General features: G+C 41.6%; 2 long non-coding RNA genes and 1 other non-coding gene across 4 annotated transcripts; all 3 read left to right on the forward strand.

Annotated features, from left to right (window-relative positions):
• The first annotated feature begins 23 nt into the window (after positions 1-23).
• LOC147262225 (uncharacterized) lies at positions 24-11,516 on the forward strand. 2 transcript variants are annotated; one of them, XR_015112350.1, is made up of 5 exons: positions 24-599; positions 9,583-9,746; positions 10,050-10,075; positions 10,433-10,594; positions 10,756-11,516. It is a non-coding gene; the product is annotated as an uncharacterized LOC147262225 (long non-coding RNA). The 2 variants fall into 2 exon arrangements; XR_015112349.1 differs by having other exon boundaries at positions 10,433-11,516.
• Positions 8,437-8,509, forward strand: trnar-acg (transfer RNA arginine (anticodon ACG)). The gene has a single exon. It is a non-coding gene; the product is annotated as a tRNA-Arg (tRNA).
• Positions 11,517-16,867: 5,351 nt separating the features above from the next.
• Positions 16,868-18,856, forward strand: LOC147262227 (uncharacterized). The gene is made up of 3 exons (XR_015112521.1): positions 16,868-17,004; positions 17,343-17,435; positions 18,727-18,856. It is a non-coding gene; the product is annotated as an uncharacterized LOC147262227 (long non-coding RNA).
• Positions 18,857-25,115: the final 6,259 nt, after the last annotated feature.

Below are 25,115 nucleotides of genomic sequence, written 5' to 3' on the forward strand. Positions count from 1 at the left end.
CACATTCATGGTCAGGCTTCATAATGGTTCTGGACCACTGAGTTGTAGCAGAGGGGAGTATGTGTGACAGAGGAAGTGACATCATTAATCGCACTTGGGAAGGAGGAAGTGGAGATGAATTAGGCTCCACCTGTGAGCTAAAAAAGGAGGGAAATTAGAACAAAGGAGGCAGTGAAGGGAGAGTGAAGGGAGAGTGAAGGTCCGATCTCCAGAGGAAGTGAGAGCAAGAGGAAAAGGGAGGAAAATAAGAGTGGAAAGCTGTGTAAACTCATAGAACAGCGAATAGCTCTGGAGGTGGACCACAGGACCCAAGAAACGGTGGAATCCCAGGAGCAGGTGGACCATTCCTACTTGGACGGCCCTGGTCATTTCTGGGTTGGAGAACTTCCTTCACACTGGAACTTTCCAGATAAGTTTTTCCCCTTTTACTTCAATCTCTCCTGGCTTCACCCTGTCGGACCTCAAAACCCCTCCCGCTCTGACAAACCCCCTCACTCTCCTCAATCAGGAGTGCACACCTCTTTCTGGCCTTACCAAAAGGAACCGGATTCCCCCCCAAGTTTGGTCAAATGGTGCAGACACACTTGACACCCAGAGAGGTGAGCAGGTTTTGGACCAAGTTGAAACTTGTTAAGTATTTGAGACAGAAAATGACAGAAAGCTGTGTCTGTGTTTTGCATGTTTTAGATTTATTCCCCTCCCAGTAATGTCTTATTTCCAGCTCTGCTCTCCTTCAACTACTGTTTAGTCTCATATTTATTTTGCTGACTACTTCATTGATATGTGGTAAAAATGTCTTGTGTTTCCTGAAATTAACTGTGTGCTGCTCAGTAAAGTTGACATGACTTGAGATTCTATTCCTGCTTGGTCCATTTCAACATTATTATCCTTCCTATCATTGGAGATAAAGTATCAGTCAGGGCTGTACTTGATAAGTACTGCATATAGTACACATCAGTCACTGCCATTACACAGTGGAATGGAAGTTGAAATACTGTTTACCAGCAAGCTGAAAACTTTTGTGGTATTTGACAATTCTATTGTTTTTGAATGAAAATCATGTGAAGGTGAATAATTGAGACATCCTAAAAATGGCTGAGGTCTGCTGAGCTGTAGCAGGTCTGAGCTGCTCTTGATGCCCAGATGATGCAGGAGTCAGTGAATGTTGGGTTTGTGTGGAGCTGAAAAAAATGCTGCAGGTGTTTGTCGTCTTGCATTCAGTTTCTCTCTGAGCTTCAGGACTAATAATTAAGACCTCAGTTTTGTCCTGGCTGAGCTGGAGACAGTTCTCTTTGATCTCACCTAGATTTCTCAATGATTTCTTTGTGGACACAAATTGTCTTTGATCTCTCAATGAGACAAAGACATAGAAGCTCAAACCTCAGCCTCCAGGACGCCGTGGAGGTTAGTACTCTGTGTTGTGGCTGCAGCAACCCTGGTTTGAATCCGGGTCACGGCAGCAATATTAAGACTGACTAGTATTTGTTGTTAAACTGGACAGTTTGTCTGTTGAAGCTCTCTCAGACACACCTTTATTCAACATAATGATATAAAATTTACTCTTTCCCCCCGCAGTCACGGGAAGTGACAACAGCACCACCAGAAGCAGCCGAGTCCCCATGACAACCACAAACAAAATAAAAAGTTATTTCACGCCAATTCACTGAAACAAGACCTTCCTACATTTATGGATCCCATCACAAATATGAGCCTTCCGAGTCTGTCAGGTGGTAGAATTCAGTCATCACCAATAACAGGAGAGTCAGAGTTTAGAAATCAAAGACAGACATTAAAGTCTCTCTTATAAAACAAAAATTTAGTGTAGTATACTGGAAAAGAATATTGCAGTATATTAAACATGATATTTCTATGGAGGGGCAGTTTTACATTTTTATTCTTGGATGCATTTATATTTTAGAATCAGAAAGGCAGTTACAATGACATCATCAATACAAAACCTTGTGCTGACAAAGGTGAGGTGAACAATTTTCACAATCAATCCCAAATTTAGGCCTGAAGTTAGAAAATAATATTAGCTAGCTAGCAGCGTTAGCTAGTTAACGTTAGCAAGCCGGCAATATTTAGCACCATCAAATAGTTCAAACAAGGTCAACAGCTGTTATAATGATGGTCACATGATTTCACCTTCCTCCTGTGTGACCTGTTTGGAGGTTTTAAATGCATCAAAGCAGCACATCAATTTGTTTATTGCATCAAGGCTTTCTGGCTGTCAGGAACCTCTAGTTCAACAAATAAAACAAAGAAATGTTTTTCACTGGACTTGAAGGAAATGATGATGGTCGCTGTTTGGGTTTTTGAAAAACAAGGAGGGCGTGGGTTGAAGTTGGATTCTCAGAGACTATTTCCCCAACCTCTGCATTGGCATCTACACTGTCATCCACAGTCTGAAGACTGAAGTCATCCAGTCATGTGACTGAATTCATCCAGTCATGTCAGTGATGTCACTTAGCAGGACTGTCATTGCCGTTACATTATAGAAAAGAATCCAGACTCCACATGTGGCTCCCATGATAACTGATGGACCTCTGGTTGGAGGCTGGACGATGATGTTTGGACTTGAAGGAAAACTCCTTGTCCAAATTCCATTGTGTTCAAATTTAAAGTCCCACAGTAATAAGTAGCTGAATCTGACAGGTGAAGGTTTGGAATGACAAGATGGTTGATGTTTTCTTGACTTGATGCTCTGACTGTCAGGGTAAATGACAGCTTCTTTCTGCTGCTGCATCTGCATGGCTATGATTTGAGGTTTTACCTCCCAAGGTTGCCTGGTTCCAGGGGAAATTTTAAAATTCCAGTCCCCAACCTTGGCTGTTCTGAAACTCTTCTCCTGAATCACTCCTGAGTTCTTGTTAAGAGCTGGAAATGAGCTGCATCAAGAAAAAATACCAGTGCCCAACCAGATCAACTTAATGGCTGCTAACAGCCTCAGACACTTTATTTCCATCAATCTGGAGCCAAGAAGGCACTCACCTGTGTTTCTCCTCCAGGAGGGTCCAGGTTCTGCCATTGTAGCTCCTTGTGCCAGTGCCAGAGAGCCTCAGCTGCACACTGCAACATTTCAACAGGAGATTTACATTCCTTCAAATGTCCTGACATCTTATTACAATGGTTCTGTTCCATATTTGTATTTTAAAATAAATCACACAATGAAAGCTGCCACAGCTGGTTTAAGAGAGACAACACGCTAAGAGATTTTAAGATGAATGTCAACATGGGGCTCCATTCATGTGACCCCCCCTCCCCAGAAAGTTCGTCTGCTTCGCTCTGCCTGTCGCTAACACCTTGCCCATCAGTGTCTGAGGTGTCGTGAGAGCTAAAGTGGGTGTCGAGGTGATGTGAGTGTCGAGCGGGGGAACTGCTACGGGGAATGTATACCACGTCATAATGATCAGACTCGGAATCATGGTATGGGGGCCTTCCTTTGGGTGTAACAGTAACTGGTAAAGTAGTTTCAAATACGCACGGTTTCATTTGATCCCTGTGTACCACCTTAGTAGGGCCACCAGCCTCAGGCTTCACAGTAAACACGGGCATATCAGGATGGTTCTGGGCAACGACAAGGTAGGGGTCTGGCTCCCATCGATCCTGGATTTTGTTCCTGCCACGGGGTTTGTGGTTCCTCAGCAGAACCCTGTCCCCTGGCCGAATGAGTGCTCCACGTGCCCGCCGATCGCACAGCCGTTTACAGCGCTTAGAAACACCTTGGGTTGCAGCTCTCGCAGCCTCGGCAGCTATCCGCAGTCTCTTATGATGCTTGAGTACCCAATCATCCAGGTTCTCTGCGCCGCTGCCATCCATGTCCATTTCACCCACAATGTCTCGGGGTTGTCAAGCATCTCTGCCGAAGACCAAGTAGAATGGAGAGTAGCCCGTAGATGAATGAATGTGACTGTTATAAACCATCACCACTTCGGGCAAGTACTCCTTCCAATTCTTTTTCTTGTCTGGCGGGAGTGCTCGCAGCATCTCGTGCATCGTGCGATTAAACCTTTCGCACTGAGAGTTGCCCTGGGGGTGATAGGGCGTTGTTTGGCTTTTAGCAAAATTGCGACCTTGGTCGCTATGTAGTCGCGCAAGGCACCCATAATAAGTGAACCAGTGCTTCACAAGCGCAGTGGCCGTAGTCCGTGCGGTCTGGTCTTTGGTGGGTATGGCCACAGTAAACCGTGTAAACATGTCGGTGAGAACCAGAACGTTTTCATACCCCCCTGCAGATGGTTCTAATAGTGTGTAGTCCATAGCTAGGACTTCCATTGGGACAGGAACATTGCTGCAGACCATTGGGGCTTGTGCCTTTGGGAATACGTCTCTGGCTAAGGCACATCTTTTACACTTTTGAACCCATGCCTGGACATCCTGGGACATTGTCGGCCAATAGTAGCCCCTTCTCAGCTTAGCTAGAGTGCCTTTTGCACTGAAATGGCCGCCATGGTCGTGATAGGCCTCATAGATGGGCTGCTGTAGGGACTGGGGCCCCAGCTGACAGATTTTTACCCCGTCACATGGATCTTGTAGATTTCGGACCAGCACTCCTTGCTGTCTTCAACCGCTCCCAACTGCCCACATACTTTACGTTGAGTCGAGTTCATATCCTGCAAGTGTTGCTTGCTGGGTTTCCGGCCCACCTTCACAGACTCCAGCATGGGCCCAACATCCCGGTCTTGCATTTGCAGACTTTGAAGTTCTTCCCAACTATAACCGCACACCTTGTCACGTACAGATGCCCGACGAGCCTGAACCTTCCTCGAATCCTTAAACTGGTCTCCATTGGCAGGCCACAAGCTTGCCTTCACTTCGTCTTCTTGGATGACCAGGAAGTTTTATCCTCCATCTCTGGTTCCGTGGAGACTGGTAGACGGGACAGCACATCTGCATTCTGATTGGATTTTCCCAGCTTATAATGGACCTCAAAATTGAATTCCGAACAGGGACAGCTAAGGTTGAGAGAGACTCTTCATTCTGAGCTGCTGTGTACAGTGTGGACTTGATGTTCACTTCCCTGTGGCACCGCAACTGCTTGCCGCCCGGATACTTTGACATAGCCTATCCTACCACTGGGGCCTACATCCTTTGCCATCTCTGCGAAAACACGGCGCAGACGGTTCACTCCAGCTGGTTGTTCATGTCGGTTCAACATCTTCAGCCCTTGTATGTCATTGAAAAGGCTACGTAGATTGGCTAGGATATTCATTCCCAATATTCCGGGCACTTTACTTTGTTCTTTCCCAGGGGCACTGTTGTCCCGTAGAGCTAACACACATTTGTCAGTTAGCTTCTTGCCAAGGCATTCAACATCAGTGTAAAGGCAACCAAGGACGGGAATAGCTAGCCCATTTGCGGCCGTCAGCTTCACCCATTCGGCGGGGGATAACTCCTTCTCCATAAAGTGCTTCCTGAAGTGGTTCTCTGACGTTGTAGTGACCTCTGACCCGGTGTCCAACAAACAGCACGTCTTCACCCCTCCGATGCTGACATCGACCGTGAAACAGTCACCGAAGGCACCCCCTGGTGTAGCACTGTGTTCAGTGGCAAGAACTGATGCTGGTTTAATGGGGCCCACTGTGGCAGTACTAACTGCTCCTTCTGACTGACCCTCAGGCCCTGCGCCGGAGACCTCAGACGAGAAAGCACTTGATGTACGGCGCTTTTTCTGGCTTTTCGTGCACTCACAACTTATGTGCCCAGGTTCGCCACAGTTGTAGCAGATAAGTTGTCCAGTCTCATCTCGCTGGTGCACCGCTACACTCTGCACCTCTCTGCTCTACCATTTATTGAACAGGCCTTGATTTAGGAGAGCAGAATTGTGACAAGAACAGGAATTTGAGTTTTACATTTTTCCCAGTTTGGCTCTGAAGCAGGAGGTCTTGTAGAAACAGGGAGTGACCTGACACCAGCTACCTCATGGAACAATGGTTCATTGATTCATCGGTGCCAGAAGGCCAAAAAACACACAAAACACCAATTAAATCCAGCATCTTGGAGCCTAAAATGAAACTCCATCACACACGGTGGCTGTGCTGTGGCTCCCACAGGTGAGTGTGACGCTGAGCGCTCCAGTCTGCTCTGAGGAGTCAGCAGACATCTGCACCACTCAGAGATTTGGTTGGTGTGTTTGAAAAAATCCCAACAAACTCAAATCCTGTTGAATCAGGAAATTCCAGTTTCACTCTCATCCACATCACATGACAAAGAAAATCTACTCTTTCATTCGGACCAGAAAAGACAAACCTAGAAATGTTTTTCAGCATCTGATCCTACAATCACATGTTCTTGTTGGTTTGTCATGTTCTATTAATTAGATTGAATGATCTCTGGATCGGGCTGCACGGTGGTGCAGTGGTTAGCACTGTGGCCTCCCAGCAAGAAGGTTCCGGGTTCGAGTCCCGGCTCGGGCACGGGATCTTTCTGTGTGGAGTTTGCATGTTCTCCCTGTGTCTGTGTGGGTTCTCTCCGGGTACTCCGGCTTCCTCCCACAGTCCAAAAACATGCAATTGGGGACTAGGCTGATTGAATACTCTAAATTGACTGTAGGTATGAATGTGAGAGTGAATGGTTGTTCGATTGTGCGATGGACTGGTGACCTGTCCAGGGTGTACCCCGCCTCTTGCCCGTTGACGCTGGATAGGCTCCAGCCCCCCCCGCGACCCTTAATGTGTAGGAATAAGCGGAAGATGACGATGGATGGATGGATCTCTGGATGTTCTAGGAAGTGTGTCTGTTTCTGATGAAGCCTGTTTGGTCTGGGGGGGTTAAGATGGTGGGGGCTGTTTCAGTTCTAGTGGTGAAGGCTTTGGCCATGACAGTCAGACTCTCATCTGTCGTTCATGTTCCCTCAAATGTGCAGTGTGGACCTCACACACTGAATTTAGCCTAAAAACTCTTCATGAAAAGCAGGTGACTCACAGTCTCTGTGGAGCAATCAGTCAGCGCGCTTGGCTGTAAACTTAGAGGCTGGTGGTTCGAGCCCACCCAGGGATGATGAGCAGGCTCTACTGGTGCTTAGGACTCTGTTGATCAGCTGGTGAGTTGTTACTTGATGTCAACATTGGTCTGTTTCATCCTGAGTAGTTTGATCGTAGCAGAGTCGTTGCATGAATGATCTGAATGTGGACGGACAGATTGACTCTCCACAGCAGACGCATGTGACAGATCTCTTGATGAGACACTTCAGTCTTCAATTTAGTCGTCGTGTGTCATGCAGTGTTGAGGAGGCCGGCTGGCTTTGGGTAAAGTGGGGGCTCAGAGTTTGTGGAGTCGGCTCTGGAATGAAGGGGGTCACTGTTTTGTTCTCAGATGCTACAGCTCAGGTTAGCAAGGTGGTGGAGAAATGAGTGAGAGCTCTGCCAGCTGGAGCCTCTTGGGTCCCGGGAGGCTTCACTCCTGGAGGTGGAAATGATGAGGAGTTTTAAAATCTGCTCCTCTTTCATGCTAGACAGGACCGCTTCTATGGTTTTGCTCAGTGTTTCAATGTTTTTAAAAGATGTCCCATTCAGCCTGTGGGTTTTAGCCATCACTCTTCAGTCTCCTGTTCTGTTTTATTAAAATATTCATTTAAAAGCTCCTGAGAGAGAGAGACAGAGAGGGTCAAAGGATCTCAAACTTGACTTAAAAATTCTTTGATTATAATAATTTTTACTCCTTGATAGATTCATCACTACAGTGTCATAGAGGGTCCATTACTATTGCAGTATATTAAAGAATATAAGAACTAGGTTTCCATCCATGGAATTATAATATTTCATACACTGCAGTATATTTTCGAAGATATAACACTTTAATTTTTTTAATAAGAGATACTTTAATGTCTGTCTTTGATTTCTAAACTCTGACTCTCCTTTTATTGGTGATGACTGAATTCTACCACCTGACAGACTGGGAAGGCTCATATTTGTGATGGATCCATAAATGTAGCAAGGTCTTGTTTCAATGTTATAACATTAAAGCTCATCTTAGTAAAACAATGAAGTTACCTGAACTAAATTCTTGAAAAAAATGACTGTCACTGACTTAAATAAATCAACTCTACTTCAAAGTACCTTCTGTTGTCATAAGTCGGCCATTTTAAGTGTACTTGTTGTTCCAGAGCATTCCAAGTGGAGATGATATGAATCCATTTTGTTAGATGAATTCAGTTCCTCTGCTTTGATGTTGGTGGACTGAGTGGAGTTTGCCTGAACCTGCTTGAACCTGTTTGCTCCTGCTCAGTCCCTCACTCAAGCCTCACTCAGCCTCAGCAGCACCGCTCCACTGAGGACTGATTCAGGTTCCTAGCAACCAAATACAGAGGAGAGCTGAACCTTCTTGTTGTGAGGCCACAGTGCTGACCACTGCACCATTGTGTCCCCTGAAAATGCCACCACGTTGTTGGGATTTTCTGTAAAACCAAGCCCACATGAACATAGCAGCTTCTTCACAGGGCTGGTGGTGCAATGGATAACACATCTGATTACGGATCAGAAGATTCTAGGTTCAACTCCTGGCCAGCTCGCTTTAACTTTATACTGAGAAGATGAAGTGAGAACCACTGATAAGTCACTGAAGTCCTCCAAGGTTTCCTCCTTGTCTGCTGTAAACATGAACACATGCATGGATCCTGCTACCTCTCACATGTTAAGCTGGCATGAGAACAAAAAGTCCCAGTGTGTCATCAACATTTCCTGTAAAATAAATGAGCGAAGCTGTTGAATTTCTGTTTCAGAGAAAGGAGCCCCAATGAAAGAGTGATGATTCTTTATTTTGATTTTGTTCTTCACTCCTACACAAGAGAGTGACAGTGTTGGCTGGCTGGGAGCAACTGCCTGCTTCAGAATGGGACGAGCCACAGGACTTCAGTTCTGATAGAGGTTTTAACTTCATAACAGGTGTCCTGTAAGATAGTTTTTTGTCTGTTTTCAGGTTGCTGCAACAAACATGACTTGGCATTCTTAGTTATGTTCAGCTTTTTTTTTTTAACCACTAGAACATGTCTATTTAAACACTGTAGATTGCAGCACAGCTACTTTTCGAAAAGTAGCCCACTCCCATGCCTCCATGTTGATTGTATGTGCACATTTCAGACACTTAGTGCACTGAGTACTCATGTGTCAAGATATCACACTCAAGAACAAAACAGCAGTGCAAGGGAAAGTAAGGACCCTCTGACTTTCAAGTGTCCTTTATGCACATTTGAGCAACCATTTTCAGAGTCTGGACTCCTCAGTCACATAAGATCACACTTAAAAAAAGCATGAGACAGTGGATGCCCATACAGAGGTTGTGACTATAGCACAAATGTATCCTCTTCATTTAACTCCCATAAAAGTAGAGTGCACCAAGGGAGTCTTGCTTCAGACTTTTCTAGTGACATTGTCTCTGAGCATACTCAGAATATCCATACTACCAGCTCTGGGTTCACTATTGATTCAGATGAAGAGCGTCCAGTTCAGAGCACACAAATGCAGGATGATGAGCAGTGAGATACTTCAGACTGAAAAATCAGCTCAAACTCAATGCAGCTTCTTTATTTCTAAAGATGCAGGCTCTCCTTCATGTGTGCTTTTTTTTTTCCTTTCCACAATGCAGGTGTCTGCAGAGTTTCAATTACTAACCAGAACCTTCCCAATACTTTCTGTGCCGAACTTGATGGCCACACTCCTCGTTTAATGGCCTTATTTAGGAAGAAAGCTTCCAGAACGGGCAAAACTGCAGACGCCTTGGCTGACATTCTCAAAGTCCATGATACACAGGTGATTCTACATTTCACAGGTGTAGTCTTTGTGTAATGTTGAGAATTTAAAGGTTCAAATAAGTGTTTGAATTTCACAAATGCACCAGGTAAGTCAGCAGGTTATTGGTGGAATTATGTGCAGATATTATTGTGGTAGCTAATATAATGCGTTGACTGGCATTGGGTTTGATTAGTAAACTTGTCCCAGTATTTCCACTGTTTTAATCTTCTTAGGAATGACATGATGTCCATACAAGTCGTATCACTATTCTCATTTTCATTTTCTCTATTCATGCCCTTCCTGTGTATCTGCGTGAGAAAGTGTCAGGATTTTTCAGAACATGTGTGGTAAGTCCCAGTTTAGAAATATCCAGCCTATTGTACTGTAAATAACCTGTTCATATTTTCATTTCATTTACTGATGTATCAAGAAAACACACATTAACATTTCTGTAAATGGGCCAGTGTTCAACTGCAAACATTTGGCAAGATGTTTATCTTGATCTTTCAAAATCCATCCTTTGAGACCCTTAAGGACATTTTCTCCACTCAAAACAACTGCTCTAAAAACATATGAGATCAAGATTTTTTTTCAGATTTTTCTTCACAGCTCTTTCAGTCAAAACTCTGTTCTTTCCAAAAATACTAAATATTATATTTTTTCTTTGGTTTTTCATATCTTTATTGGCCCTTTCATTTTTACAGGATGATATGGATGAGCCAGACCTGGGGGATGCGTCAGTGGTCCTCCTTCCAACCGTGAGTGACGATGCCACCAGCCCAGTTCACCACCACCCATCGAAACTCTCCCTCATCCTAGAGGCTGATGTGGTGGTCGACTTCCCCAGGCTTGCTGATGCCTTTCTGGTAATGTTCGGCCTGATTTATGCTCTACATCTTTCCTATCAGAAAGGACTGACAAAGATGTTTGAGTTCAAACAGAAAATCTTGCTTGGTCTGGAAACTCTAAGCTGTCACCAAAGCTCCAGACTCTCAAAAATGAACTCATCTTCCATGTGTACCTCTAGATCCAAAAAGGAGCTGTGGATCTGAGGGCTCACCCTGTCAGAGCCTAATCCACACCAACCCATGACATGGTCCATGGGGACTATTGTTCAACTGTTGATGTTCAAACTGCTGCTCTACAGTATTCAACTTGTTTTCAGCCAAATGGCACAAAGTTGTGAATGTAATTTACATTTTATTGTTGTTGAACTGACATGCAAAGTGTTTACACAATGACATTTTGTTTCTACTAGATGTAGTTTGGGGAAAGAATCTGGCCTCAAAGTTTCAGGCTGTTTTACTGAAGTGAAGTAATTACCTACCGAGTAGCAAACAGTGTTACAGAGACTTAATTATCACCAGGATGGGATGTTGGGATAGTGAGAATTTTGCTTTTGAGTTTGAATTTCTTTTCAAGTGCATCCTGAAGTTACTAGATTTTAACCTGAAAGCCAAAGGAAGGCTACACACTGTTCCTTGTGGATGTATGGTTTTCAAAATTGTTTACATTGCTGCACTGCAAGTTGACAACCAGATGGCCCAAATTCTGCCTTTGTAATTGTTTACTTTCAAATATTATAAATATATTATAATATTATATTATTTATTTTTCATTTTGTGCTACAAGGCACACGTGTGGGTAAATCATTGTCTAAACTCAAAGGGTAATGCTGTGTTAACAGTTTGAATAGTTTCCACTACTACTTTTGAGTCTAGAGTACTTGATATGCTTAAGGCAATCAGTTGCCACAAATATTTTACTGTAAGTGTGAAGGTAAATGATTTTGAGTTTAAGCAAGTCAATGTTTTTGAGTCGTGTGTAATCAGAAGATTGAAAGAAAAATTAATAAATGTTAAGTTAATTGAACATGAAATCCTGAGTTTTCATTCTTCAAATTATTCAGTTATCTGGAGTTATTCCAATGAGAAAGATGAATGAATTATTTGAGTCCCATTTACTAACAGTGTTTGAGTTGGCCTGATCAGTAATTCAATTTATGAGTAATTTAAAAGTAGATCCAATATCAACTCCAAATATGTAAGCTTTGATATACTCAAATGTTTGAGTTTATGAACTCAAAAACAATGTGGCAACTGATTGCCTCACTTTTTTTGAGTTCTGCTAACTTATTCGGGTTTACAGTGTGGATATGTGGCAAGGGTATTTTCAAGAATGGCCCACAAATGGAGTGACTGCAGGAACAGGAGCTCCATGGAGCTCAAAGGAGTGATCACTCTCAACTTTGAGCTGTCCTGTTCAGAGTTTTACAACAGGGCTTTGAGAGACCAAGAGTTCCCCAGAGCTGCAAGGAGGAACAAGAAGTAGACTTGGAAAAAGAAGGGAGGGAAACCTGTTGATGTGTTATGAACTTAAGTCACATAAAGTTCTGCACTTATTGAGTTTGTATTTTAAAAGTTCATTGTGCAGTTCAGTGTTGCACAATAAAGAATGTATTTATTGGTAATAAAGCATTTCAAGCTTTAAGTAGGAGGAATTGCTTTCTTGATCACCCCTTGACTAAAAACACCTACAAAATAACACACACCACTGCTGTGGGCACCCACCTCATGGGAGTCAGGCCCCTGGTGGTCATGGCCCCCAGGAGCCGTTGTGGGCGTCCCTGATTTTCATTTCAGAAAGGTGGAAACCTGATAGAAAAAAAAACCATCCTCTGAACTAGGAGTCTCAGTTGAGGCTCCATCTGAAACCAAAGACTTTGGATGAATAACTATCAACCCACATTCTTTGTCTGGACTAAAAGTTCATTAGTTAACAGTTAGCTAAGCTACCTGTGGTCAAACCTGCAGCTGATGGAACACTGCAAGAGCAGGCTCGCTAACATTTTATTAATGTAAAGAATCAGAAAGGCATTTAGAAATGACATCATCAATACAAAACCTTGTGCTTACAAAGGTGAGGTGAACAATTTTCACAATTAATCCCAAATTTAGGCCTTAAGTTAGAAAATAATATTAGCTAGCTAGCAATGTTAGCTAGTAAATGTTAGCAAGCTGGCAATATTTGGCACCATCAAATAGTTCAAACAAGGTCAACAGCTGTTATAATGATGGTCACATAATTTCACCTTCCTCCTGTGTGACCTGTTTGGATGTTTTAAATGCATCAAAGCAGCACATCAATTTGTTTGTTGCATCAAGGCTTTCTGACTGTCAGGAACCTGTAGTTCAACAAATAAAACAAAGAAATGTTTTTCACTGAATGATAAAAGAGTGAGGGTCTGTCTGGACCCAGTGATCAAGATAAGATGATAAAGCAACAATTAGAGCCAAACCTGAAGTCAGAAGTGCACTGTCAGCAACCCACTAACAGCAGCTCCTCTCCCAGTCATGGGAGCTTCAGGGGATTCTCATTTTGCCTCGTTTTTCCATCTACCTGCATAACAACAAAACAAACAAAGGCGGCCATGTCCAGTGTGGTCCTGGATATGACGACTGGACTGCAGGGTCACAATATCACTTGTGACAATTCTTTTACCAGCTATGACCTTGGACAAGAACTTCTCAAGAGGAAACTTATCATGGTGGCACAGTGAAGAAAACTAGTCAAGTCAAGTCAATTTTATTTGTATAGCGCCAAATCACAACAGAAGTTATCTCATGACACTTTACAGGTAGAGCAGGTCAAGTACCATGCTCCTTCAATGAATTTACACCCAACAATTCTCCATGAGCAAGCACATTCTGCAACAGCGGCGACGAAAACCTTCCTTTTAACAGGCAGGAACGTCGAGCAGACCCAGGCTCAATGGGGACGGCCTTCTGCTTTGACCGGTTGGGGGGAAAGAGAACAGGAGAGCAGGGCAGAGACAAAGACAGATAATGGAGGAAGACAGATATGCAGAAGGAAAGAGTGGGACAGAGATAAAGAGAGAGAGAAAGGGAAGACACTGATGGACAGAGGTAGGTAGGTCTACAGAGGTAGACGTGAGCGGGTGGAGCTACGGGTAGCAGCTTGAGCCTCTTCAGGTCTGCAGCCTCCTCCAGCAGCACCTGGGATCTGGGATGAGGGGAGCCCAAAGGCTACTGGCTACTGAGAAGAAGATGAGTTAGTAATATGTAAGAGTATGATTTATGTATGACAAATATAGGAGGACAGAGAGGAGTAGAGAGAAGCCCAGTGCACCATGGGAGATCCCCGGCAGTCTAAGCCTATAGCAGCATATCTAAGGGCCAGCCTTAGCAGCCCAAGCCTGATCAAAAAGGAAGGTCTTAAGTCTGCTCTTAAAGGTCGAGAGGGTGCCTGCATCCCGGACCGAAACTGGGAGCCGGTTCCACAGGAGGGGAGCCTGATAGCTGAAGGCTCTGGCTCCCAGTCTACTTTTAGAAACTCTAGGAACCACCAGTAACCCTGCATCCTGGGAGCGAAGGGTTCTCGCTGGATAATAGGGGACTATGAGCTCTGTCAAATATGAAGGTGCCTGACTGTTGAGGACTTTGTATGTTAGAAGGAGAATTTTGAATTCTATTCTGAATTTGATAGGGAGCCAATGCAGAGAGGCCAGTACAGGAGAGACATGGTCTCTTCTACTACTTCTCGTCAACAGGCGGGTAGCAGCATTTTGGACCAGCTGGAGAGTCTTCAGGGACCTACTGGTGCAGCCTGATAGGAGGTAATTTCAGTAATCCAGACTGGAAGTGACAAAGGCATGGACTAGTTTTTCTGCATCCTTTTGAGACAGGATGTGTCTGATCTTAGCAATGTTTCATAAATGAAAGAAAGCGGTCCTAGAAATTTGCTTAATATGGGGATTAAAGGACAGATCCTGATCATAGAGAACTCCTAGGTTCCTTACGGTCATGCTGGGGGCCAAGGTAATTCCTTCCAGGGTACCTATCTCATTCGATAAGGTGTCTCTCTCTCATACAAGTGAAGCGGCCATTTGTTTTAGATCTCCACGCTCCCAAGCAACGACTCAGGCCTGCAACGTTTTTTTTTTGTTTTCTTATTGAGAAGGAATGTTATGTGATTTTGTTGCAGTGTGCGTGTGAGTGTGGGCCCTTTAGGTAAAATAAAAGGTGTAACAATTGGTAAATCAACAAGAAAAATCATTTCTGAGAAAAGCTATAAATCTTAAAGGGAAATTCATTAAGGTCCATTCAACATTCTGTACTATCATGAATTGTTGTGATTGATATTATTATTTACATTTGAGTTAACTAAATTCACAATTTGGATTTAAAGTGTAGTGTGTGTGTCATACTTGCATTTGATAAAGGTGTGTTTGGAGTAAAACAGTAATACACTCTAAGAAATGAAATCGTGATGTTGTTCATATTGTTCAACTTAGTTGAAAAGATAGAAAAGAAAAGATACGCTTTGACGCATTCTCAGACATGCGCAGTAACCACGGAGCAAAGCAACCGACACCACTCACCCGCCATGTGCGCAGCTGGAAGCCGTCTTCTTGAAAATATTGGTAAGTACAAACATTTCCTTGATAATCGTCGTCTTCCGCTTAGTCCTTACTAGGGGGGGCTGGTGCCTATCCCAGCATCTACGGGCGAGAGGCGAGGTACACCCTGGACAGGTCGCCAGTCCATCGCAGGGCCAACATACAGAGACGAACAACCAGTCACACTCACATTCATACCTACGGTCAATTTAGAGAATCCAATCAGCCTCGTCCCCAATTGCATGTCTTTGGATGGTGGGAGGAAGCCGGAGTACCCGGAGAGAACCCACGCAGGCACGGGGAGAACATGCAAACTCCACACAGAAAGATCCCGCGCCTGAGCCGGGACTCGAACTCGGAACCTTCTTGCTGTGAGGCCACAGTGCTAACCACTGCACCACCGTGCAGCCCTTCCTTGATAATATACCGTGAAATTGTACTTTGTGTCAACCGTCGATACGTGTTTTCAGTTTTGATTTCCCTCGGTCTTACAGTTTGAAAGAGTTTGGAAAACGGTCATTGCTAACTGAAAACAGATAGACAGACAGCGTTTCGTGCTAACCCCCCACCTCCTCCTCCTCCTCGCGAGGAAATTCGCAAAGAAAAAAAGAGACTTAACGTAGGCCTACTTCTCTACTACCAGAAAAGTTGATCATGTTCTGACACAGGGCTTACAGCAACAGCTGTGGGGCAGGCGCACAGGAGTGGTGTACCGGTCGGTTATCATTACTTTACCCTAAATAATAAACCTCCTGACCGAATTTAACATCACCACCCTACAGTTACTTAATTTTTTGTGTTTGTTTAAATTTTTGTGTTAAACTGATTTGCTTTTCAAGTTCTTCTCTGAGGGTTGCAATGTTGGGGATGATTTTTTTTTTCATTTTTCATCTTTTCCATTTAATTCATTAATAGCCAGAACATTTTTTTTTCAATCTACATCTTCAGGGTCTTCCCTTAGGTCACAGCCATGGCCCCAAAATTTCCAGATACCTGAGTTTAATTATGAGGTACAGATTCAGTTGGAAAGGGTGAACCAAGCCTTCCAGAACAGTGGTACTCTTTTGAGTCCAAGTCCCAAACTCAAGTCAGACATACTTGATGGTTTGGCATCAGAAATTGTCAACGACAAAGTTTATCCTTCAAGTTCAGTTTGATGTTTGATGATGTCGCCGAGGCCCTTATAACCAAGTATCCTTGTTTAAAGGAGCAAGGATCAGTGACCGGCTTCTATGGATGGAAAATTAGTCGAAAGTATAAAATGGTAAACTACCGCACAAGACTGAGGAACACTGGCTGCCCAGAGTTGAGCATAAACACTGTCAAAGGAAATCAATGTGCCACGGGTCAAGGTCCAAACCAGGTAAAGAAGCCAAAGAAAGCAGAAGTCAACTTCTGTCCTGATTACCCAGCAGGTGAAACCAAAGAAAGCCTTGAAAAGGAAAGGGAAGCACTTACATTTGAGGTGAAGAAGAAGAACAACCACCAGCTAATCAACAGTAAAATGGAGAAAACCTTCGCCCATAGAAGACGAGAAGTAATTGAAGATCGGCCCTGCATTAGTAGAGTTTAAAAACAGATGGCCGGGCCTGTTTTCTGAGAATCAGGTAATTTGCATGTTTTTTTTTAAATGGTTTTACAATTATTAGACAATAAGCTCCTCCTTTTTTTCATGTGAGTTTCTGTGTCAATTTGTTGCAGGTAAACACAGAGTTCACCCGCATTACCACAGTCCCCCTGGTTTCAACATTTATGGCCCAACTGGATCATTATTCTAGCCAACTGATGAAGGTTTTCAAAAAGAAGGGAGGGACACCAGGAGGGAGAATTGAACTGATCATGGTTACCATGGACCAGGTATGTGTTTTTCACTTAAGCCCTGACTTGGAGTTGAATTCTTAACATAAAAAAGCAGTTTGGTGTCACTGTGTAACTCTTTAACTCTTGTTACCGTAGGTCTTTCGCTTTCAGTCAAGTTCAGATGTGCTTTAGAGCCATATCGTAATCAAGTATATTATAATGAAAGAATGAACTCATGAGCATAATTAACATAATTTCTAATTCTGTTAATTCTATTTCATCATTCAGTTTTCTCTGCTTATGTCAGTTTAATATTAAAAGTTTAAAAAATTAAACAATAAGTTATTTTAATAAAGGGTTTGTAAAAATTTCTGTTTCTGTTTTGTCTCCTACAGAATCCAAGCATGGAAGTTTGACGGGAATGCATACTTAAAGCATTATGCGTCTACCTAAATGAAGATCCTGACAACCTTGTGAAGACGTACATGGTGAGTTATAACACATTATACAGACATGTTAATCAACCAGAGCTTTTAGTATAGCTAATTGATATAGAAAATACAACTTTTTAGACACTGTTGTAATGTTAATATCCTGAAACCTATCTAGATGGCACTCAAATTATCTTGTTATGTGTAATTATGATGATTGAGCATCAGATTTTCCAAAGATAGAACAGACATTTAAAGGACACATTTTAAATATATACAGTATGTGGTCACAAGGATAGAATTTAGAAAAGACACTGCAGGCTAATAATAGGAATCACTTCTGTAAACAACCACCATGAAACTCCTATACATACTCATATATTCAACCCCCGCATTGCCCTACAGATCACCACTATTGATGCAAACATTCAAAAACACATCGTCATTGTCGACATTTTCCAAACTTCACAGTAAAAACTAACGAAATTCATTATAAGAAGTGATTTGGTGTTTACAAAATCATGATATTAAGGTGAGACATTCATAATGTTCCCCCTCACAAGCTTGCCGTAACACAGCGGGGGCTGGCTCTGTGCCAGATTTCCTCTTCAAAAATAGCCTAACTTGGAGACTAAAATAATTAGGCGTCATATTGACGTTGTCTTTCAAAATAGTGAGTTTTTTTTTTTCAAAATGACAGAAGTAATTATTTTCATGCCCTAAGTCATTATTTTAAGTTATTTTCAGAGTCCGTCAGTATTCTGCGAGTCTTACTCATTACAGTCCTCCTGTACAGTTGTTCAGATTTACACAAGGCCTCAAGACAAAAAAGATTACCTCAAGGAATTTTAGTACTCTAATTACTTGAGGAAACGTTTCAGCCCTGTTGTAGATGATTGTAGTAGCTAGTTACATTCCACCACTGAAAATCAGGGCTCCGATGTTCTTGGTTCTGTTGGTTTGTGTGTTTCTGTGAGGTAAGCTCCAGCTCATGGTGATACAATGTAATTGAATAGATGATCGCGTTACAGTGGAATCTGGGCACACCCCCAGAAAGGTGAGGGGATGGTGGTTAGCTGGAAGTTGGAAGGTCTTTGGCTGGCAGCCAGAAGGCGTGGGAAATTTGAAGTGGCTGCTACTGTATATTCTTTAAATTATTCATTTTTGAAGCTGTTTCTGCAAACCATGGTGCAACAGAGCTCTGTGGCCCAAACTAGTACTTCCTAATAGGATAAATTAGATTAATTGTTCAACAAACAAGTGCCAGTCCTATTCTTTGAATAAACTGGCAAATATTAATGGAAAATATACAGTACATTAATAATATTTTTCTTCCTGCCATTTTGAGGATGTTGATGAAAGTGCAGCGAGAGAAATGGAGAAAGTGGTGTTGGGCGTCTACGCTGTGAAACAGGAGGGAGCAGAGCCAGCAGATTCACTGGAGGATGTTGGAGTCATTGTTGAAGGATGTACGGTGCTGCTAGACCTGATAGATGTGGCAAATGGCTGCGCAACCCTGTTTGGCGTGATCTACTGTTTAAACTTAAGCTATCCCAAGGACCTGCTATACACTTTTGAGTTTCTTCAAAAAGTGGTGATGGGATTGGATAGGAACAAGCTCTCCACAAAGGTGCAAGTCCTCAAAAACAAACTGCATGAGTAAATTGCTACTAAGACTATAGACGAGAAGTGGACTTGGATTGGATCTCGGTTTGTTCTGACTTGGTACTGTGGACTGATGCTGTACTCAATTGTCTTCTTTCAAGACATTGTTTTGTTTGTTTTTTTTTCATCTGTAATCATGTTTGATATTTTTGCAAAAGTGAAAGAGTTGGAATTTATGAAGGTAAAATTAAGATGTTCAGCATTTGATAGCTTGCTTGAGGAGTTACATTTCATTTTGACCTCAGCAGCGCTGCCTATATCACACAGCATAACTTTTGATATTTTCAGTAAACATAACCTCCAGGTTGACCAGCTTGTAGTTAACCAAATATTTTGAAGTTATCTATAAAACTTAGACGGTTCAACAAATGTGAAATTTAAAAGATGTAAAGATGTGGGACTAAAAGAGTAACATGGTAATAAATAAATAAATATATACATATATATATATATATATATATATATACACTCTTTATTTTATTTCACAAGTATATTTTCAGTTTCAGTAAATGCGAATGTGTGTATAATGTTACATACACAATTGTACACATCATATGTAATAGTCCCACTGTTTACTGTTTCCAGAGTAAAATAAAGGCTTAAGTGAAATTAAGCAACTTAAATTGTATTTATTTAACTTTTCGATTTAGCCAGTACAACTAGGGTGTTGCATTAACACAAACCTACCACGTTAATAGTGTTCATTTTTGTTAAGTTAATTGAACTCACCCCATTTTAGTGTTAACTTAATATGATTATCAGTAAACCCAACACAATATTGTTGTGTTTATCCAATATAATAATGTCATGTAGCTTTAAGGTAAGAAGTTAAGTTACATTTACTTAATATGTGTTCTTCACATTAATAGTAATTTGCTTTTCCTATTTAAACAACACTGTTTTGTGGGACCTGTTGACATAACTTTGTTAAGTAGTGTAGGTTAAACAATTCTTAGTGGGAGTTAGAATCTTAATATCTTTAAAAACTTAATGTATTTTCCTGCTAAGTGGAGGCACCGCCATATAAATAGACATTTCATATTTCTGCTAGTCATTAAAAAAAACTGATAAGTTCATTTCACTTTGAAACCCAGATATATGTACCCAGGACCCCACCCATAGTACTACAACATTTGAAATATCCAACTAGCTACATGGGACGGGTGTTACAGTAGTATTAAGCATTTTTGTTTATTTGCACAAACAAAGCATATGTTTTTTCTGCTGTAAAGTGATTGGTTACTTAAGGATTTATACTTAAAAATGAATAGAGCTACTGTGAGAAAGTGACCTTTTGATCATGTTCTGTTCATATGTCACCACCATATCAGGAGTTTATTGTGTATAAGTACATGACGTGATTGTTTGTATTAAGTTGTGCAAGCTGCTAGTTGCACCCAACTGTCAAGGCTGAATGACAAAAACAACAGGACAAGACGACCTGACTGTGCAGGAGGCTGAAGTACCAATCAAGAAGTGTGATTTGCATGAGTGTAAAATTACATATGCAAAAAAGGTGTGGCTTCAAGCATATATTCACTGTCTGTTAATATCTTATTCAGACTCTCTGCTGCACTCTCAAGGTGCATGTAGTGGAGTCTCCAGATATATCTGTGTCTGCTTTGTTGTGTGAAATAAAGTGTTGATTTGTCTCAAGCAGACGACTCCGGTTGATCTCTTCTCATCAACGGACCCGGTGAAGTCGGCGTACTTCAACACTACCTACTGAGCAAACATTATCCCAGTGTTGGAATAATTTTGATGCACTACCAGAATAACCCCCTCACGCAAGAGTTCAAAAGTGTGTGAAATGAAAGGGGACCTAAACCATTTTTGAACACAGGCGAGGACCTTTCAAAAAAAAAAAAAAAGATATATAGGACTATGTCCTCACTCCATTGGTTAAAAACTTTTGCTGGTCCTCCGTAAGTAGTAAGTACAAGAACATGAACGCACACACACATATACACACACATACAAATCACTCTATACATCATGCGACAGTATAGTTCTTTATTTTTCAGAGAATGACATTGTCAAATCTTCCAAAATAAGGTCATGTCTGAGGAGATAAATAGTTTTTGGTAACATACAAAGATAACTTAAATAATTCTTTAGAAATAGTTTGGCTGAATATGCCTATTTCTTTACAGGTACATGTGAAATTAACAGTCATTTTGTGGCAACATGGAGTGCACCTACATCTTAAAACATTTGCAGACAATCTCAAATGCAATATCATTGAATTGTCTATCATCACCTTGTCTATCATTGAAGAGTTGCATTACAGTGAGTGAAATTCAAGTTGTGAGAAAGTATCGACACACATATCCGCATTAAAGTGCTTTCCCGTGACTCTAAGAGAGTTCATGTGACTTTTGAACAGAAAATCAGTCAAAACAAACCTTCCTCCTGGATTTTCTGTTTCTTAAAAAAAACTAACATTTTACAGTTCTGCATTCTTTCCTGTATGTTTTATTATCGAGAACCATGAAAGCTCTCAGCATTTCTCTTGACACTAAAGGGGAGGTATTAGCGGTTGTGCACAGTTAAACACACAACTCAACATGATGCAATGTCCAATGTCACAAAAAAATACTGCGTAAAAGATAGGGAGCACAATGGTCCAAAGAACAGATCACACATGAGATAAGAATTCTGATAGGCTGCCAATGGTGGCTCAAATATGTGAAAGAGCACATTCTAGAAAGAAGTTCATCAGGGTGTTTCAGCATTTTAAAAGCCTTTTAATGATCTGTCACAAGACAATGATTCGCCCCATTACAGCAGAGAGAATAGCATGTTTCACCTCAGCTTTTCTTTGAACAGATTAGATTTAAGACTAATGAACGATTGATTATCACCCTGTGAGCTCCAGGGCTCCATGAGCACAGAGGCAATTCAGGAGCATGACAAAACATTAAAAAAAGGGAAAACAATTATTTTTTACTATTATTTTTTTTTATTACATGATGTGGATTCATATCTAATCATTCAATTTGTCAAGTATTCTCAGGTATATGTGATTTTTTCTGAAAAATACCAAATTTTCATGGTTGTAAAAGAACAGGAAACAAAAAGAAGATGGCTAGAATAATAAAACTCAAGATGACTGAGAAAAATAATAGAATATGTATATAGCAAATTAAACTTCAACCTCTCTATACATATTCAAATGAGGCATGACTTGGAATGGGTTTTTATATCTATGTAAGTAATATACATCATAATTATATTTCTTATAGTGATCTGTGCATGTATTTGTAAAATGTTACAAAGCTTTGTGCAGACAGCCTGACCTCAGTTATCCCCCATCTGTCATTCACCCCCCCCCCCCCCCCTCCACCCACATTTCAGAGGTGGACATAAAAAAAGACAAAAAAAAGTTTGAGCATGTACTTTTGATTACACTATGCTTTTTGTTTGTTTGTTTACTTTTTAATACATATTTGAAACTGGGCATTCACACACCAAACATTTTGGTCACTGTGGTCTCTCATTAAAATCCAGCAATGTGTACCATTTGTTTTTTTAGTCTGTCTGGGCTTATTTAAACCCTTTAAGCATTCAACATGTGACCTATATGAGTTCACCCTCAAGGTTTCTCTTTCTAATTATAAAATCACTGTAATCTAATAAATGCAAAGCTGGATGACCCCATGTAAACTATGAATATGCCTTTAGTAAAGCCAGATATGCAATTTGTATTTATGCATCTGTGTTGAGTGTACTGACTGGCGGCAAACCCTACTGTGGGATTACTGCAGGTCAGGTTTTTTACACTGCTGTCAACCCAAAGTTCTGCATTACAAGAACAATTTATAAATCACTTGATAGTATAAATATTTCATACTTCCCACTGAGAAGGAAAACTACTTGAGCACTGATCCATGGCTCCAAGTTTCAGTTTGCCACCTACTGTGGCAATAACTATAATACAACTCTAAAACTGATCCTTTGTGAACTCACTTTCTGTTCAGATATCTTTCGTGGCCCTGGACGCTGACCCTCGTCTTTCCTTTACAAAGTGCTGTTTATGTGGTTCAACCTTCACTCAGAATGCTCTTAAAATATTTTGCAATTCAAGTACTGTGGCTGGGTTCAAATAGAGTGACTGACATTCTTGGACCAAAGAAGAAGAAGAAATTCCCAGTTGGATATCAGCTGAAAACTTGAGGACTGTTCAGAGATATCATATTGACATGAAACATGCAATTCAAAAGGGCACAGGAGTTGCAAAAGGGTATAAGAAGTAAAAAAGTTGGGTTAAAAAAGAGGTAAAAAGGTTCATCATTATTATACCTTGTGGACAGATTGGAACTGACAGGACTCTGGCACTGAGTGCAATTTGAAATCCCCATCAAGGGTTTGAGTGTTTGATCTATGAGCCAAGGGATAATAATTACTGGCAAGGTCAGTCTGCATTGGTGTTGAAGACAAGCCTTCATTTATCATTAGAAGGATTAGGATATAAAACTGAGGCCACTGGGTTTGACTTTACAAGACCATTCTGTCTTTTAAAAAGCAAAGTTCCCAGGGTGGCGGTGGTTGGGGGGGGGGGGGGGTCATCTTGAATTTGAACTCCACTTTGAGTCTGCTCATCACAGTAGAGAAAGTATAGGAGCATATCAGTCATTTTAGGAGCTGTAGTCCTTACTAGTCCTTGTGACATAGATTAGCATTTTATGGAGTACACCAACCTCTGAAACAAAGACTAATACATTAAGTGATAAATAACCAGAGGGATTGATAGACTTGCTGTGAACATTTGGTGTTGCACCTAACTCATCCATAACTATGGGGGCTTCTGGGGTTGATGGGGGAAGTGTCTTCTCTTCCACTCTGGCCAATAAGCTGATAGAGCCTGTGGCTGAGGTTCTGTACTTGACAGGTTCCAAGGACACAACCAACTCGCATCAGCTGGGCGTGATGGGGGTAGTGGTGACCCCTTCGCAATCCAGAGTTAGCATGACGACGAGCCCTCAGTGCTCTCCGCAAAGTCCCCAAATCTTCAGTGGGTTGTGTCCAGGCCAGGCTAGGAGGAGTTTGCCTTGTTTTTAAGACCAGCAGTTGTCTCAGGAAACCAGACCATTTTGGGGGTTGACTTGGACCTGAGTAGGGAACTGTCTTGTTATTCTGGCCTCCTGTGGCCAAGGTTGTATCCTCCCTCAGGTCAAAAAGCTGGTCGATGAGGTCAAATCTAAGGAAACAAGAAAAATGTGTGAAAATTTGATCTAAAGGTGTGTTATTCTCATTTATTCATTAACTGTGATTAAAATAATGTCCTTAAATGAATAACAAATGTCTGCAGCTCCCACATTTCATATATATATATATATACATATATACACACACACATATATACTGTATATATGTGTGTGTTTATATATGTATGTATATATGTGTGTGTGTGTGTGTGTGTGTGTGTGTGTGTGTGTGTGTATGTGTGTGTGTGTGTTGATTAATAGACTGCATTTAAATTGACTGCATTTATATAGCACCTTCTAGTATACCAACTTTTATACCGACTTGTACAATACAATAAAACAATACTTGGAGGGTTCTGCAGTTTGTTCATATTGCCCCATATCAAAAATTATATAAACCGGTACAACATATCTGCGAAATGCCGATACCAGCCAATATAGTCAAGTCAGTTTTATTTGTTTCGCGCCAAATCACAACAAAAGATATCCCGTGACACTCTCCAAGTAAAGCAGGTCTAGCACCACACTCCTTCAAAGAATTTACTTCCAATGATTCTCCATGAGCAAGCACATCCTACAACAGCGGCGATGAAACCCTTCCTTTTAACACAAATACACTTTTATTGTGTAGTTGCACAAACTGTCCAGGGTGTACTCCGCTTCTCGCCTGTTGACGCTGGGATAGGCTCCAGCTCCCCCGCGACCCTTAATGTAGGAATAAGCGGAAGACAATGGACAATGTGTAGTTATGGCCTGTGCCTGAAGGTAAGACCCTATGATGTTTGCTGGGCAAAGCAACACATTAGCAGCACTAAAAACACTCATAACACACACTAAACAGTGTCCCAGCCCCCCCAACACCCAT

This window comes from Aulostomus chinensis, chromosome 4 (genome assembly GCF_037954235.1).
Source record: "Aulostomus chinensis isolate RoL2024-O1b breed Wild chromosome 4, RoL_Achi_v1.0, whole genome shotgun sequence".
Taxonomy (NCBI): domain Eukaryota; kingdom Metazoa; phylum Chordata; class Actinopteri; order Syngnathiformes; family Aulostomidae; genus Aulostomus; species Aulostomus chinensis.